General features: G+C 43.3%; 1 protein-coding gene across 1 annotated transcript in view; it reads left to right on the top strand.

Moving 5' to 3' along the window:
• Nucleotides 1–351: 351 nt before the first annotated feature.
• spsb4a (splA/ryanodine receptor domain and SOCS box containing 4a) overlaps nt 352–6125 on the top strand; it is a 69880-nt gene continuing 64106 nt past the window's right edge. The window contains exon 1 of the mRNA XM_086171977.1: nt 352–595. The gene's annotated coding sequence lies outside the window, so the exon portion shown is untranslated. The remainder of the gene's footprint in view (nt 596–6125) is intronic.

Here is a 6125-nt window from a genome sequence, read left to right as displayed (position 1 = left end):
ATGGGAAGAGCCTTACAGACAAATACTTGTTGTTGTTGTTGTTGTTGTTGTTGTTGTAGCTGCTGCTGCTGCTGCTGCTGCTGCTGCTGTTGCACCGAAGACTACAGTCTTACTACATTTATATATGTCCCGTGTTGAAAAGTGACGAGGTGATTTCCTTGAAACTTCAAATCAGTATGTCAGACATTTTGATGGTAAAACCTCTAAACAAATCGGCCATCAAAACTCAAATCTTAGAAATCAGTCAGCGGGTAAAAATTAACTTCAAACAAGAGCGTTTATGATGACGGATTTTACAATCAGATCTTAAACACATCATCAGACGCTGAGCCAATGGGGGGAGAGCAAACTTTCGTGTTATGGTGGAGGCGACCAATCAGCGCACAGGCGAGGTAAGTAAACGGATCCCTGGCCGCTCGGTCGAATCGAGCTACCGATTAGTGCAACAAAGAAAAAGCATTTCCTCGTCGCTTAAACACAGAAAATACCTCTGGAATTATATTGCTGTAATCACCGGCGGGGGAGGACGAGCCCTGTTGCACCGGCATAACTCCGGAGGAAAGTGTCACGCTCAGATGAGTTGAGCTTCTGTTCGGTGAGTGTTTGTGTTTACACCGGACGAGCAGCCCCGCAGGATTTCGAACAGTGGGTTCTTTGCAAATGAGTCGAAGTAGACGAGCTGCACGCCGCGTCTTCTCTCTGAGAAGTCTCATCCAAAACCACCTCCACAATCAGCTTCACGCCGCTGAAGCATATTTGCTCCAATAATCCATTTTCGATGTGGGAGGTTCAGTGGAGACATGCTCGCTTCGTGCGCCCGAACGTGCACGAATCTCCCTGTTTGTGTGTGAGTGTGTTTATATATTTGTGCTTGTGTGCGCACTGTTCCAGTGATGTCACCTCATCTGTCATCCAACATCACACATTGATGGGATGGAAAGGTTTGATGAATCACTGCAATGCAAGTGTGTGGGTTAGTGAGGGGTGGGCGACATCAGGGGGAACATGAAGAAATACAGAAAATCTCAAAACTAATTCAATCTATGGGTTTTTCAGTCTCACCAAACAGGTTTGGGACGTGGAACTGTGACTCCCCCTTCAAAGCAAAGCAATGTTTTATTTGTGACCCCACTGCACTGAGGGGTTTGGAGTAGTTTATCACTAATTGCTCCTCTTCTCCTGAAGAGTTTGCAGATGGCAATGGATTTAAAGCTCTTCTTCGCCCTCATCAAACATAAACTAGGGGAATCAATACAAGCTGTTAGAGAATTTGGAAGCATCACTTTCTAATAAAGTAGAGGGATTTTCCCATACCGATACTCCGTCCTTGCACATCTCCACCTCGAATTCCCGAGGAGGCGAGGGCACGGAAAACGGGGAGCGGATGGTGAGTGTGGCGAGGGCAGGATCCAGGAGGAGAGGGAATGTTCGAGTGAGGAGAAAAGCGGCTGAATAGCACTAGGATGTGAGAGCGCAGGAGATGCAGGAAGAATGAAGGGCCAATTTGAGTGGGGGTGGGTGCTCAGACTTGGAGTACAGGTGTAGCTGGTGTTAACAATGTGCAGGAAAGTACGTATGTAGTGGGGGGTGAGGTCACTTATTTGATGGATGACTTCTCTGATAAGGAGGGTGGGGGTGGGTAGAGAGGGATGGAGGAGGGGAAGGAGTATTGTAACACAAGCTGAGGATCTCCAGGAGGTCCGTGCCTTACCCCTGACCGCGTCTCCTCCATGTCCATGCAACTTTTCCCAATGACTGTGCGGAGTTTCCATGTTGTTTCTGAGAAAACAAAACAAAACAAAACTGTAACAGTCAGCCTTTCGCTGATCTATCTGTCTGTGTGCGTGACTGACAGCATAAAAACTTTCCAGATTTGTATTCCACATCTTTGTTGTGTCTTCAATGCCAGCCGGCAACAAATATTTGTTTTTGGGTTAAATCAACATGTTCGCATCCATATTGGCGCACCTAATGCAGACCATATGATCTAGAATGCCAACGACAGCTGAGGTTGGTATTGTGTATGCATACAAACACACACACACACACACACACACACATTGACACCTTTTGGTGCTATTTAGCTGATTTTTAACTCCACCCTTGGAAACAACTGATGTCTGGTGATGCTGGTTGTGAAACGGTGGCTTTTCAAGGTCAGACATCTTTTGGTTTTGTTACATTTTACAATTGTCGCCGACAGATTTTATGAAATTTATATCATAACATCTTTGTTTTTTTTCTTGTTTTTTAGTTTTTACCTCCTGCTCAGTCTGTCTGTAACATGCATAACATATGCATAACTTCCTTCTGGTTTCCTTTCCTCACTCCGCTGTTCTTGCCACTATATCTTTCTTTCCTTGCTCTTCAACTCCGGCAGACATTTCCACTGCTTTCCACGGCACATCAATGCAGTTATAACATCTTCAGCCGACAGCGCAAATACCCCTGCTGATATTCAGTGAAGTCGTTTCAAGCGTTTCTCTTTCTTGCTTTTCAAATGAACGTCTTGAGCGGCGTATCGTTCACATGTCAGTTGCCATTAGTGCTTTAAATTTTTTGCCAAGCCGCTTTCTCTCCTGGGCCGAACTGGCAGTTTAACAGCCAGTAGGACTTAGACCTGACAGCTATAAATATGCTCCACCATCTTAGCATGAGATTGCTCGCTGGCCCCTCCTGGTCTGGGCATATATCATGTTGTCTCATCTTTTAGCTCATTACACTTGGGACGTCAGAGGTTTTGCTCCCTTACTTTTCAGTTCATTTTAACAAAAAATCCTCCCTTTTATTCTTCCATAGGGACTAATAACCAGCTTGAGGAGTCCGTGTGAGTTGAGAGGCAGATGGGATTCAGCTCAGAGGTCGGATAGTATTTTTTTTTAAAGCTCAATTTGTCTTATCACACTCTCTCACTGCTCCTTATACACTAAACAGACAGTTTTGAAGCAGCGATGTGGAAATCTGGGGACTTTTTGAGGCCAATTTCCCAAATCAAGAGGCACCCAGATGTCCACAAACACTTGCTACACATAAATAAATCACCAGAAATGAATATAAATGAGATTTTAGCTTCTGCTACGCTAGTGGTCTGTATGAGTTGCTTTCCATCAACCGTCATTATTTTTTATTGCTTAATTTCCAAACCTTCCCCCCTATGGTTGTTTTGTTCCGCACAGAGATAATGCAGGAAGCAGGCTGAATTATCTGAACCTGTGAAGCCTCAAATTAGGCCAGATAAATCGGGACGCAAATAGATCCCAGAACAGTGCCTCGAACATCGTGAGTCGCATTTTGACGAGAATGAATAACATGTTCATTTTGTTGTTGGAATAGAACATGTTTTGCAGTTTACGTAGACAGATGCGTGAATGTCTCACATCAGACACATCAAATAAAAATAAAAAAATGAAAACCATGTTTCTTCTTGTATTCATTATCAGATAAAGCCCGATAATTTCAACGCAAACGTAGTCATGTATTTGTTATTATCTTTTAATTTATCATTGTTAATTCATCATATGATGCGTGAGTCCAACATGATTTAAGACCGTACTAGAGCGGGAGTGTGTGTTTGATAGGGAGATATGGAAGTGATGCTACAGGCTACATCTATGTATGCTAAGCTAACCAGCAGGGGCAGACCTCCAAATGCATGTAAAAAGAGAACGGAGTGTATCTTGTTTAACCACAGCAACACAGCAGACCTGCTGTTAACCACAGCAGGCCAATTTTTGAGAAAGTTCAATTTCAAAACAAAAATTCAATCAGAATAATGTCAGGCATTATCCATGATAATCACATCAATCCAAAATTGTGACTACCAAGAATTTCCCTCAGCAATAAAGTGTTACTCATCCGGCACTATCATCATGCATTTGTATAAGTGCAGTAGTGATCTGATCCCTTTGGAGTACACTTGAAAGGTATTCCTGTCTGATAACTTTGCGATATTGGTAAGCGCGGTCAAGGGGATGTGCTGCTCTCTTGGCTCCGAACCTGCTGCTGACGGGACGACAGACAGACAAATGTGGGCTGGCGTCAGTCTGGTTCAAGTGGTATGAGCGCCTCAGAAAGGCTTACTCACCGCTCATATCTCCCGTCTGATGTCCATTCCCCCAAAGTCCTGTTGCATAAGAATGAACTCAGATGTCGAGTGGATCAAAACGGACAGATATTTGGCCGGTGTTTCTTTTTTGTCCGCTTTTTTCCCCCATCTTCTCAGCTTTATATCCAGGTTGCTGTCTTTTCTTCGACAACTATGTAAATGTATGCATGTTCTGTTGGCAGATGGCGCCGGAGTAGATTATAGATTTATACTTGGCATTCCCTATACTGCTGAGGTTTGAAAAGTAGCACAGGCCCACACGCATACACACACACACACTTGTCAATCAAGGAAAACCGTTTCCTCTCAAGTCAGCAACAGTGACATTACAGGTTGATACAAACAAGAGGGTGATATGTTCCCCCTGCCCTCGACAGGTGCATATTGTATTAATGTAGCTTGCAGGCTCTGTGTGCGCTCGACCATTGTGCTTTTGCGTGCACGTAGACAACTGACTCACTGGTGACTCACTGTGGCCATAACAGTAACAGGATAATTCTAATTATTAAGCTCTTTGACGTGACATTGTGTGTGCCTGTCAATCAAGCGAGTGGCGGGCATTAATTGACAATGGCAAAAGTCAACATTTTCCCCTTCCGTTTTCTAGTTTCCGTGTGCTCATCAGTTCCGCCGGGTGTCTCGGGGACTTAATCCTGATCTGCCGAGATTGTTTTCGGAGCATCTCAAGGAGCAGCTTGATAACCTCAGCCACCTGCACGGGGAGGAAATACTTCCTTTAAATTCAGAACGCCCCACTGGAGAGAGAACCCCAGACATGGAGTCACTGGTGTTGCGTCAAACAGACCTTGGTCTCGGATTAATGTCCCGCCTCCCACAAACCCGTCATCTCACCTCATTTCACCTTTTTTCGTGTCCCATTTAGTCATGCATTGTCTGGCTTCCTGTCGCTCCCAAGCGCCCGATCTGATGTCTGGTGTATTCTGATCGGAAAGTGCGCTCTTGTCTTGGTCTGTGGCGCAAGTGGCCAGCAGCACACTCATTTACATATAAATGATGGCAGTGTCTGTGCAGCCTCACGCCGACTCATTTGTCATTTCACTGTGATTCACTGTTTTGCGTTTGTTGGCCCATGTGTATTTTCCCCTCTGTATTCAGAGAGTTTTAGTGTGTGTCACTGTTGCAGTCTGCCCGTGTTTTCCTGGCTTTTGTGAGACTGATCACTTTTCCAGTTGAATAAAATCAAGTGACTCATCCTGGAACACGAAGCAGGCGCAGGATCCCGAACGGGATGGTGACTTTTGCCACAGCTAAGTAAATAGCTGGGAAAAACATTTTGAAATACAACAACAACTTGTCAAAATGATGATGGAAAAAAAAACCCTGAAGTTTGCAAAAAGAAACTAAAAGTAACTGAAAAAAATGAATGGAAAACCTTGAAAATTCCAATGGTAAAAGAAAGAAAAATAAAAGCAAGCAAAACGGAAATGGTTGACCAAAATAACAAATGAAATAAAAAAAAGCATAATTGAATAATTTAATTGCATACATTTTAATAAATTACTGATTTTTACTAAAAAATTGCAAAAAAAAGAATCAAATATGTAATACAAGGTAAAATTGATGGAAGATACAATTCATTTGCATTTAGTTGGGAGGCATGATCATACCCTGGACCGGATGTCAGCCAATCACAGGGCATCTTATAGGGACGTATAACCATTCACTCTCTCATAGGTCCCAGCAAATTTTGAGTATTCTCCACACATTCTCTCCCTCGGCCGTGATGGGAGACGGATAACAGCTGACCCACATGAAGGAGATGACGAAATTCAAATCAGCAATAACTTTGAGAGATGGGGAAGATGGGGGGAAAAAAAAAACACTTTTTTTTTTTTTTTTTTCAAAATTTTGAACAGAATGTGATGGAATGCAAAAGGAAATGTGGACGCTGAATAAATCGTAATTTCCCGTCCGTGACACTAAGAGCATTTACATATCACACTGAGCATTTTTGCCAAAGGAATCCTTTCTCCATCCTTTTACTGATAAGTACAAAAAT

This window comes from Fistularia commersonii, chromosome 25 (assembly GCF_037954325.1).
Source record: "Fistularia commersonii isolate RoL2024-O1a breed Wild chromosome 25, RoL_Fcom_v1.0, whole genome shotgun sequence".
NCBI lineage: Eukaryota > Metazoa > Chordata > Actinopteri > Syngnathiformes > Fistulariidae > Fistularia > Fistularia commersonii.
This window is presented reverse-complemented; position numbering and strand designations above follow the sequence as displayed.